Here is a 12928-nt window from a genome sequence, read left to right on the forward strand (position 1 = left end):
GCAAGTCACAACATAATTGCTCATGTTTACTTCATTGTGACGTAGTCTCTCTGCTTCTACATTGTTTCTTGGTTCCGGACATTTTCACTGCATTTTACCATCTCAAGTGCCATTTTCATTGTTGTGATAAGTATAGTCCATTTTGTTTTCATTTAAGATGGATGCATGTGGCATCAACCACTTGGTTCTTTCATTCGTACAGGATGCCTAAAGAGCAATCACTAATTCTTTAAAATCTTCTAAAGCTTTGGTTGCTATGACATTTTCAAATTGGGCTAATGTATTTTACGGAATACCATACTCCTAATGCAATTATGCACTTCCATAATTCCAAATACAATGCATAGGATATCATAATGGATGAACAAGCATTACTGTGTTGAACAATAATTTTCTTTTGTGGTATTTATTACTATAGTATTGTGAAAAATCAAAGGTTTTGGGATCAATTTACAAAAATGAACAACTTGTTTTGATATAAATTAACCCTTGAATACTATCGTGTTCCAATATTACAGTGTAACTAGCGGTACGTAAATTTTACGTACATGAAGGAATCTACAGGGTGGCCAGAATTTAAGTTACCCAACTCAGAGCCCTCTGTAGCCTGTTTGAGGCATCGTAGAACTCTGAAATTTGGTGAATCCACTATGCAGACCATGGGGAAGAGTTGAAATGTGGTGCTGTAATAATGAGACATTTGTTAGTGGCCGGAAGTTGCGAGAAAATAATCTCTCGTTTATTGCAAGGTAAAGGCAAATCCATAACCAATTGGAGCAGTTTACGTCATTATTACAACCCATCATGGAAGTACAGTGCCACATTTCAACGTGGTGGTGGAAAATTGAACTATTTTTTTTATATATCGTGATCCTCTTCCCCATGGTCTGCATAGTGGATTCACCAAATTTCAGAGTTCTAAGATGCCTCAAACAGGCTACAGAGGGCTCTGAGTTGGGTAACTTTCATTCTGGCCACCCGGTATTTTTAACACAACCTCTACATCATGAAAACAAGATGATGATTCTTTGTGAACATTATTTTGTTTATTTTCCTTATCTTGGAATTTTATTCTTCATTTTAAAATGTATATATATGGTTTTATTTAACATAGAATATTTTAAGAGAATGTCTCAATTGGCAAGCCTGTATGTACATTAAGAATGAAGGCGAAAAGTTTGAACACTGAAAAACAAACAATAATAATATTCATAGCACTGTAAATAAAGAAGGAATGTAATTTTAAAGTCTTACAAGAAAATAGTGCATGCTTCTAAACTTTTGTTTTCAAAATCTAACTATCCAAATCGAATTTACGAATGTCAAAATTACATGAAAGCTTTTTCTCGTTTTACTAGAGCTACGTAAAATTGACGTACAGGGCACAACATAACATACCAAATCAAGACGATCAGCGCTTGCACTCTCCTTACCACAGTGCTGCCTTAGGCTGACAGACTGCTCGAGGCACTGCTAGGTGGAGGGGTGAGTGGGTGCTAGGTGGGAGGTAGGGGAGGGATTTTATTTGTGAGATGCTTCACCAATCAACACCAGCCCCTGCAAGAGTCATTTCACTAACTCGTAAACATCTTTAAACTAAGTGTTCTTGGGTTAAATCGGCATCCCGAGAACACTTGTTTGAATCATGTTTCCAGGGAAGCTACAATTCCTCTCTTTAGGCCAGACGATGCCCTGCATTGCCACGTGAAAACATGCCTTTTTAGGAGATAACCAAAATGAAAAATATGGCAAAATATGAATGAAAACTTGAGATTATGCTCAAAAGTGCTCCCTCCTGGTTAGAACTTTATTCGTGTGTCTCTAGAGCAACAACAAAAAAGAACTAAACAGTGTATTAGAATTTTAAAAAAAATCATAAACAATTGAAACTCTACAAAATGAAATATTTAATCAAAAATTAATACTTTGAAACTTGAACAATCATGAAGTGTCTCAAATCAATGAAAATACAGGAGTTGGCAGTATTTTGTGCAAAAAAATCAAAAGTAGAAGAAATGGTCAACAGAAAAAAATATTGTTGTGTTGAATAATGTGAAGTAACCAGATAAGATTTATCAATAATGATTGGTTCACAGTTAGATTGTAGTTACAGTGGTACCCTGACTACATTTTCCCGCATGATGATGGTCCGAAGAGAGCAAAATTCCTTGTTTTTACATTTTCCTGCATTTTAAGGCTTTTCAGGTTGGTCACCTGAGAAGTGCAAAATCTAGGTTCCACTGTACTAATGTGACAGTTCCCAAAAAGTAAACGGCATGATATTTATGTCTTGTTAACAGACTTCCAGTTTTCTTACCAATTTGTACAAAATCCAAGTAGTTTCTGTCACAAATATTACAACAGCAACTTCTAACATTTGATTGTTACATGTTGTATCTTCGATACATTGTACAATTCACTGTGATGGACATTTTATCAAGATACTTTTTAAAATGTCATTTTTTCAGAGTATCAGACATAGATGCTTATCTAGACTATAAAAAAAGACAACATTGTCAATTTTTTTCATGTCTGTATGTACCTGATGCTACTTTGTACAACATCTGTTGTTTAAAGGATGCATGTTAAAAACTGCCTTATTGAAACCTCTTAGTTCCTGTATCCTAAGAGTGCAATCCCCCTGTTGTCCATCCTCCACATATGATGTATCCATTTCATCATTAGATTTAGTGTACGCAATGCTCTTCGGAAGTTTATTATCCTTGTTGATATGTATAAAATAAGCTTGTTATATTTGTTATTAAGTCAATAATTGTTTTGTTATGTTTTATTCCCTATTACAGCTGCCTAGTTTAAATATGTATTAGACATGTAAAATGGCAAATTTTGCAATAAAGTACTGTGTGTTATAATTTTTGTCAAATGCAAATTTTGCACGGTATATATATGTGTGTGTCTGTATATATATATTGTAGAGATATGGAGATTACGAATACGAGAAAACCTTGTGAAGAGAATATTTACGCTTGTTTATTTCCTGGAATTGTCCGACCAGCGGGCGATCCCAAGAATGCGCAAACTTTGTAACTTCCGTGAACCAATGACTGAAAGGCAAATGTGTGGATCTAAACAAGATCCAGCGTGTTCGGAAGGTTTAACAACCTTTCGAAGCCTAAGATTTTAAAAGGAAGGCTCGCTCTTATTTGGATTATTTGTCTCAATTGTCTCATTTGTCTCATCGAACTCTCATTAGTCTCTGATTACACTTGCATTACTCTACGACACATTACAACTTACAGAACTATGACAACGGTACACGAAGTTACGGCTGCATAAGCATGCAGCGAGTTGCGCGGGATCACTCGGATCAGTGAGCCAATTGTCACGGAATCGAACCTTGGCATCAGTCACAATTCGGTCTGCAAGAAGCATCTGGACAAGAACATCACTCACCTACCAGGTATGAACAAGCGTAAATAACCTTTAAATTCAACCTTCCATATCTCTTCCCTCTTAATCGGAGCAGGTTCAGCTGACAGGTACAATTAAGCTGTACCTAAAATGTATTATTGAAGCATCCCTGTGACCTCAGATCCCAGGTAAGACTGGATTACAACATGGTGGAGGTGCTTCAGGCCCTTTTTGCAATTGAGTACCCTTCTGTACAAATTGCTTTAAATTAAATTAGTCTCCACCTCCCCCTCCCACTTTGGGAGCATTTTTGAAAGTAAATTTTTAGTAGTTACAATTTCATACTCCCACAGTATGCTTAAGATGTGTCAGACCCAGTGACAATTTTGTATATTACCCTATGGAATGCAACCCTTCTTTTCTTTTTGTGCCGAGTCCCCCCCCCCCCACACACACACAAAATCTAGTTCTTCTGCATAACATTCATTCTGGACGTATTTGAGCATCATTCACACAGGAATGAGAACAATTGCTTATATTTATTTGACAGACGACATATTAATGAAATAAATAACTGCATACCCATACTTTCATTTGTTCTTTGGTCAGCACGACGAACTTTAGTCTATGAATACGTCACAGATAGCATTGCACGAACACCTAGATGCCTCCCTCGACCAAATCGTAGAGTTAGCTACTGCAACTACGGCGAACCCAGTAAAATCACAACCTTTATCACCAGCCCCCTCCCCTCCATTAACACGGTTAAGATCTGCTAACAGAAACTACCCTCAATTTGTACTAGGATTAGAAACACCCAGGAGAACCCGACACCAACCCTTAGCAAGCACCCCAACTAACGTTGTTACTACCTCTAACAATACTAATAGCCCTGATAAGGTTACTGTAGAAATTCCCACCACTAACATGGCCACTCCAATCCCAACTGTGTTATATCTGATGCCTTTTAGGGGAAACGACCCCAAAGAAGTCGAACCCTTTTTCCTCAAGCTTCAAAATGTAGCGCACGCAGCAGGATAGTCGGTAGCTAAGCGTAAAGAGATGTTGCCTTTATTTTTGACTGACACAGCTTTGACTTACTTTCACGATATACAGAAACGACCTAACTTTGCAGACCTGACATATACACACATCAAAAATGAACTAAGTACATTGTTCAGAGGCCCTTATCTGTCTGCTGAGCCCGTTCAAATCGTTCTAGCAAGAAAGCAGCTACTTACAGAACCAATTAACGGCTATGTTATTGCTAAGAAGGCATTAGTCCAGCAATATTTCCCAAACGTAACTGAAGAACAGACTCTATCATATATAATCACGGGACTGCGAGCCAAATACATTGGTTGGTTGTTTAACTAATATAAGCACTTTGTCAAAACAGAGGAATTAATAGCCCACCTACAAAATTTCGAACGCCAACAGTTATTGATTAATTCCCGTATGATGGAGGAGAAGTATGAAATTGATCAAGCAATAGCGCAAGCAAGCTTGCATCAGACATTGACCCAGATGCCACTTCACAGCTGTTCTCATGCACAGGTTTACTCCCCCCTCCCAAGTAATCCGCCGAACCCGCCTCAGCAATTTGTAGCATATAACCAGAATCCAACCTTTCTCCCTCCACACCCCGCTCATCAAGTCCAAAGTCTGCAATCAACTCCTGCTCCAGTCATTCCCTCCCAGACAGTTTATCAAGGACACAATTTCTCCTCTCAGTTATCCTCTCCACAGCCTGTCGCGGCTTCTCAACCAAGTTCCGAAATTCCCCACTGCGTGGTGCCACCAGCTGTGGCCAACGTGGAACACACTCACAATACTGCCTCTGGTGCTGATGTAAATAAGCTTTCATCGCAGCTTGCAAACATGTCGTTGCACTCTTGTGTAGAACCATTAAATTCATCATCCTTGCTTAATTTCTGCTCAAATGTTCTGGAATTCGCGAAAAATGCTAATCAGAGCGCACATGATAGAGGTAATAGAGTTCAAAACAAGGGGAATAATAACTCCGTTTCCTACAGAGGTAATTATAGGGCTAATCCAAGAGGAAACTTTAGGTCGAACTCTCGAGGCCAATTTAGGGGAAATAATAGGTTTCAACATCGAGATCCGACTCGAAATATGGGTAATCGCGATGATGCAAATCCATCGGCCTGTACGTTCTGTGGTCGCTATAATCACGTGAGCGATAACTGCTATTACAAACCACAAAGAGATAATAGTTTAAACTAGAATTATCTTCGACTTGCAGGGACGAAATCGAAGATAATGGTAGACTAGACAAAGTTCCTATCATTGAGAAAAATGGCTTGTATTATATCAATAGTATATCAATAGTAGCATACAAGGGAAAGAAGTAGATTTACTTATTGACGTGGGTTCCCAAATATCAATTTACCCCTCCCACCTCCTCCCTTCTGAAAGATAAACCTACAAGGTAAAGTCCACAATCCAAGGTGTGTCCGGATCAAAACTGAGTGTGTCTGAAATTGTAGTTCTTCCTATCATAATTGGAAAGTATAAATATTCGCACCCGTTTAGAATTATAGATTCAACAAATGTCCCTCCACTTTTAGGAAATGACTTTTTGCGAACACAGAGGTGCGAGATGTTGTTAAAAGACAATACAATAACTCTTCATAATTTAAGACGTACTCCAAATTACAGTATTTTGAGGTCAAAGTACAAAACTCACCAGGTGTCGCATGACATATTCAACCAAATTGAAAATGCAAATGTGTATACGGGAAAAGCTACCCTTTCAAACACAATTCAGTTAAGTCCACGATCAAAAACTTTGGAAACTGACACGATATTAGGTGAAATATCGACATGTGAAATTTTAAGTGACGTTACTTCCATTTGGGAAAATAACAGCGAAGATGTAGCATTTTCATTCGCTTGTAATGAAAATAGCACAGTAAAACAACATATCAGTGAAAGTCAACAGACCTTTGACCCCTTCCTCCTCACAGTTAACCCTGATATTCCCCAAGAAGAAAGAGAAAAAATCCTAAAGCTCGCATACACGTATGCAGATATTTTTCTCTGGCCAGGGGATAAATTAACTAAAACTAACATTTTGGAATATGACATCAAGCTGACAGATAACACCCCAGTGTATGCCAAAACCTACCCTGTACCCTTTCATTACAGAGAACCCATGAAACAGGAAATTCAGAAATTATTAGACAAAAGTATTATAGAACACTGTGAAGGGAGTCCCTATCGACACCCAGTCCTATTAATCAAGAAACCCAATGGGACTTACCATTTTATTTCCGACATGAGGGCGCTGAATGAAGTCATAGCTCTGATATAATTACAGACCCCAGATATCCCCACCATCATGGCAGAGATGGCTGGTAAGAAATACTACTCCATTTTGGACATGTCTAGTGCATTTTTTCAAGTTTCATTAACAGAGCGTTCTAAGGACATTACCGCCTTCTCCATTAATAATCTTTGTCGTTTTAGATATACTCGGTTATGCCAGGGATTGAAGACATCCCCCGGTGTAATGAACCACGTAAGCGAGCTTGCCCTTAGTGGAATAGACAGTTCAGAACTTTTTGTTTATACTGATGACATTATTATTTACAGCTCAAATCTCCCACACATGATTAACATACTGGACAGAGTGTTTCAAAAGTTAAGAAAACCATCCCTTAAATTGTCACCTTCTAAGTGTAGGCTAGCCTTTACTGAAGTAAAAGTCCTCGGTAACCTGGTATCTCAAAAGGGAATTAAGATTTCAGAACATATTCTTAAAGCTATTTTGGAATATCCCACCCCTAACACCAAACGCAAGCTTCGTAGTTTTCTAGGACTTGTAAATTTCATTCGGCGATTTGTGCAAGGATTTGCAGGACCGACAGAATGTTTATTCAAGCTTCTCAAAAAGAATGTCAAGTTTGAATGGACTGATGAACACCAGAAAAGTTTCGAAACTAAAACAAATGATAACTTCCGCCCCTATCCTCCGCCCTTATGACCCTAAGCGCCCCTCATATGTATTCATAGATGCAACCGGAGAAGGCATTGGCGGAGCGCTGTTACAGTCTGACGAAGAAGGAAATTTACATCCATGTGCTTATTGTTCACGAGCCTTAACACCAACAGAGAAAAAAGCTGACACATTTTCCCTCGAAATTGCAGGTGCATATTATGTTTTGAAAAACTTTCAAATTTTTTCTTATGAATCAACAACTTGTGGTTCTCACAGACAACAAAGGATTATCCTATCTTCGTTCAACTAAACACCCTAGTTCTATTTTGGGTAGAAGAGCACTTTATTTTCAAAATTTTGATTTCGAAATAATGCATGTCAGCGGCAGTAAAAATGAACTTGCGGATGCACTTTTCCGTGCAAGCTTACCGCTTGAAAAGACTAATCCTGACAAGAAGAATGATGATGATGATGCTCTGTTCTTTCATCAAGTATTTCATACGCAAGCAGAAGATTTTGATATTAGCTCAGAACAACGTAAAGACCCCTATTTAAGAGACATTATTAACATTTTAGAAAACAAAGGTCAAGCTAGTAATCCTAAGCTAGAAAAACTTTCCTATTCTTATGTACTCAAAAATGGCGTCTTATACAGGACTAATAAAATCAAAACTGGTTGTCGGGATAGACTTTGTATCCCTCACGCATTAAGAAATCAAGTTGTCGATCTTATTCATGCACATAAAATGAACTGAAGTCACCAAGGCGCACAAAAATCATATAATTTATTGCTTATGCGCTACTTTTTCCCTATTATGAAGAAATTTGTGTATGATAAGGTTCGACATTGCATCCCTTGCCAGATCTCAAAGAAACCACAAGGTTCTAAACCCCATACTCCCCAGACATTTCAACCAGCCCAAATTCCTTTTCAACGAATTCATCTTGACGTCTGTGGACCTTTAGTCTCTTCTAAAATGCACAAATACAAATATTTTCTATCAGTAGTTGATAGTTGTACTAGATACGTCATTACAGCTCTTTTGGTTAATCATGATGCACAAAACATAGCAACAGCTCTAGTTGAGAAAGTCTTTCTAGTCCATGGCCTCCCGGAAACGATCTATTTAGATCGCTCAACACCCAATTCAAGTTTACTTTTACGGGAGTTAGCTAATATTACAGGTGCAACGTCCTCCTCCGGCTGAAACCGTAGGCAACGTAGACACGCACCTTAGCTCGGCGAGCGCGTTGCGGAGGACGACATCATTTCAAAATGTGCATAAATCTACCCATAATGCTAACTGTCTCTTCAGCGGAGAGATGAGACTGCATAGTTCACAGGGATCGGGTGTTAAAGAGCTTCTCCACAGATTAGAGATGAAATGGGACCAATAACCTTTACCTCAACAGAACAACAGGTGATGAAAGTTTATATGCCAGTTTATTTTCTTAACAAAATAATATATATATATATACACACGTTTAAAAACAAACTTCCCAGGGTTAACAATAATAATAATAAGTACCTGGTGAAGCTTACTAAAGTTATACACGTACACAAGTAGGGAAACAGATTTCTTACTTCAAGGAGGTTGCTTACTATTGGGAGGGAGTAAGCCGAAACTAAATTTTAAAACGGCCATTCATCTCTTCACCAGAAGGTGGAGTTTAACTTTTCTTTGGTGCTTGGACTCTCGCTTTCGCGGAGAGCACCTTCTCTCGCCCGAAAGCGGAGTGGGGGTTCCTCTATGGTGCTGGGACTCTCGCATAAGCGGAGGGCACCTTCTCTCGCCCGAAAGCGGAGTTGATCTTCTCCTTGGTGCTAGGACTCTCGTATAAGCGGAGGGCACCTTCTCTCATCCCAAGATGGAGCGGAACTTCCTTCTCGGTGCTCGGACTCTCGCGTTAGCGGAGGGCACCTTCTCTCGCCCGCAGGCGGAGTCGAACTCACTTGCCAGCCAGGCCTACGCCTTTATATAAGGTTGGCGATGCTAGCGTAAGCGAGCGGAAAATTATTCAACTACATATATTGACATTAAATAGTTACAAAAAATGTTTATACATAGAGGTGGATCCGTCTTTACTTATGACGATCCGAGTTTGTTACAATCTTGAACTAACAATAAACAGTTACAAAAGTTGATCATAGAAGCTAACAAACTTAGAGGTGGATCCGTCTTCACTTGTGACGATCCGGGGTCGTTACAATAACCCCTCCTCTGGGGAAAAAGAAAAAAAAATCTTTTGAGATTAAATAGGTTACATGTTTTGCTAAAAGATTTCTTTTTTTTTCTTTAAAGAACTCTGATACTAAAACTAATTACTCATACATGAGAACATATTCTTCAAAGAATACAAATAATATTATTAACCCTTCTTAAATTAAAAGTCCATTTCGTTTGAGAAATCTCACAAACGGAAACCTCCTGGGCACTCGGATATGAAGTCTTCGAAGCGTAGCTATATACCAAGGATAAGGCCTAGGTGAGTCACCCAAAATAGCTGTAAATTGAGGAACCAATAAAGAATCCTTACTGTTCCAGTCCAAAATTCTACTACTGTTCTTACAGCCAGCTTCCAGACGAACCACTGGGTTATGTAGGGGAGAAGAAACTATCACGTTTGTTGAACTCTTGGAGCCACTGATGGAAGTTTGGTCTTCACCGGATACAGTTTTCACTGGCGAGGTTTCCATTACATCCCAGGCATTGGCCTCATTGTTCATTTCCTGGATGGCAGTCTCCAGTTTGCGGTTTTCAGCTTCCAGCCTCCTCACGCGGTCAATCCAAAGATGTATCTGGGACGATTCAGGTACTTCAGGTTTGCTTGAAGGGACAACACTTTGCGGTTCTTCACAAGAGCACACATTTATTGGGTTCGGTGAGACTAAAGCGGTAGGTTTCACCATTGGGAGAGGTAGCGTAGCATCAGGCTTCACAAACACCGGGACAGAAGTAGTAGATGCTAACTGGTTCTTGTCCACACTAGATTTTATCGACACACTTTTCCTTGAGGACACCTTGCACAAATCCAAAATTCCTGGATGACTTGGGGAATATGGTAGAGAGCTGTATCCCCGCTGCAGATCATCGGCCGCCATGCACTTTATCAAAGCACTTTTCCATTGACGAGCTGGTCTCTTCCTCCTTCTGAGTTCTTCGGGATCCCGCAGAGGTGGTGGTATTAGTTTAATGCGCCTTTGCATCCTTGGCACAGGCTCACATAGAATTTTCAACTTCGGGTTGGTTAAGGTTAACCCCTCCTTCAGTCTCTTTTCATCCGGGAACACTTTACGATTGCAATCCATTGTGACGAAATCTCAGAAATACTTTTAACGCGTGGTTGACACGTTCAGTTCTTATCCTCGACTGAGCTTTCATACATTGAACTAATTCTTAAATAAAGACAGGAGCATAGCTGTGTGACGCTAACGCCACCAAGTTCAACAATTGACAATCTCTTATGATTCGAAAAGAACATATTCATATAAACCTCAACATGTATTAATCCTTCACAATTTGTTACCCTTACACATCTCAAGTTAAAGCTTTTAACATTTATAAAACTCTCTTTTTCCATTGTTGCAAACATATATAAAAGAACGTAATTTCTTCGGCAGATTGAGCATAAGTTACTCATTACACATAAACGGCTTCCTGCAAGCTACTTAAGCCTTTATACTCGGGATTTTTATACCCTCTTCATCTTCGGAGACACTCGCTCTGGCACGCCTCTCTGGCCTTACTGCACTCGAAGGAATTTGGTACTCTGACCTCTATATACAAACTTAAGTCTTACCAAAAGACATTCATTTTTGCAATCTCACTGCCCACGAGCCTTTCATCGGGATCTTCAACAGTTCTATCATATGCCACAACATTACCTCCTTGGAGTCTTATCTTCTGTTCCTCATTTTCATAATAGGGTCAAAATAGATTTCTCAATACATATTGCTGATCAAATCATAGTCCTTTGGAAATTACACATATTCTTTAGATCTTCCATTTTATCACCACTGTCTTATGCTTCAGTCTATATATATATATTTTTTTCTGGATCCCGCTTTACAAGTGCCAATATTTATGAATCTGGCTAACATTCAGGTGCCAAAATTTAAGCAAAAGTACTCACTTGCTCAAGCCTGTTCAACTATTGGTCCCCACTTTATTATTTATGCAGTAGTCTCAACGTTTTATGTACTAAATTCACAACAAATCAGTCCCATTCACCTGTCGGGCGCCAATAATCTATGGATTGGTGCTCACACTACTTTCACTTTCACTGGACAGTTCTTTTAAGGTCCACAGCACACGGTTCTGTCGGCTTCAATAAATTTCACAGTTCTGTCGGGCTCCAATTAATTTCACAGTTCTGTCGGGCTCCAATAAATTTCACTGTCGGGTTCAATTAATTTCACAGTTCTGTCGAGCTCCAATAAATTTCACTGTCGGGTTCAATTAATTTCACAGTCGGGCTTTTGAACTATCGGGCCCCACGTTGGGCGCCATTTATTTATGCAACGTCCTCCTCCGGCTGAAACCGTAGGCAACGTAGACACGCACCTTAGCTCGGCGAGCGCGTTGCGGAGGACGACATCATTTCAAAATGTGCATAAATCTACCCATAATGCTAACTGTCTCTTCAGCGGAGAGATGAGACTGCATAGTTCACAGGGATCGGGTGTTAAAGAGCTTCTCCACAGATTAGAGATGAAATGGGACCAATAACCTTTACCTCAACAGAACAACAGGTGATGAAAGTTTATATGCCAGTTTATTTTCTTAACAAAATAATATATATATATATACACACGTTTAAAAACAAACTTCCCAGGGTTAACAATAATAATAATAAGTACCTGGTGAAGCTTACTAAAGTTATACACGTACACAAGTAGGGAAACAGATTTCTTACTTCAAGGAGGTTGCTTACTATTGGGAGGGAGTAAGCCGAAACTAAATTTTAAAACGGCCATTCATCTCTTCACCAGAAGGTGGAGTTTAACTTTTCTTTGGTGCTTGGACTCTCGCTTTCGCGGAGAGCACCTTCTCTCGCCCGAAAGCGGAGTGGGGGTTCCTCTATGGTGCTGGGACTCTCGCATAAGCGGAGGGCACCTTCTCTCGCCCGAAAGCGGAGTTGATCTTCTCCTTGGTGCTAGGACTCTCGTATAAGCGGAGGGCACCTTCTCTCATCCCAAGATGGAGCGGAACTTCCTTCTCGGTGCTCGGACTCTCGCGTTAGCGGAGGGCACCTTCTCTCGCCCGCAGGCGGAGTCGAACTCACTTGCCAGCCAGGCCTACGCCTTTATATAAGGTTGGCGATGCTAGCGTAAGCGAGCGGAAAATTATTCAACTACATATATTGACATTAAATAGTTACAAAAAATGTTTATACATAGAGGTGGATCCGTCTTTACTTATGACGATCCGAGTTTGTTACAATCTTGAACTAACAATAAACAGTTACAAAAGTTGATCATAGAAGCTAACAAACTTAGAGGTGGATCCGTCTTCACTTGTGACGATCCGGGGTCGTTACACAGGCGTACAACTAAAATATGTAGACACTTGTGCGCATTTCATGAATGGG

The sequence above is a fragment of the Lepisma saccharinum genome, chromosome 30 (genome assembly GCF_977018435.1).
Source record: "Lepisma saccharinum chromosome 30, izLepSacc3.1, whole genome shotgun sequence".
In the NCBI taxonomy this organism is placed as follows: domain Eukaryota; kingdom Metazoa; phylum Arthropoda; class Insecta; order Zygentoma; family Lepismatidae; genus Lepisma; species Lepisma saccharinum.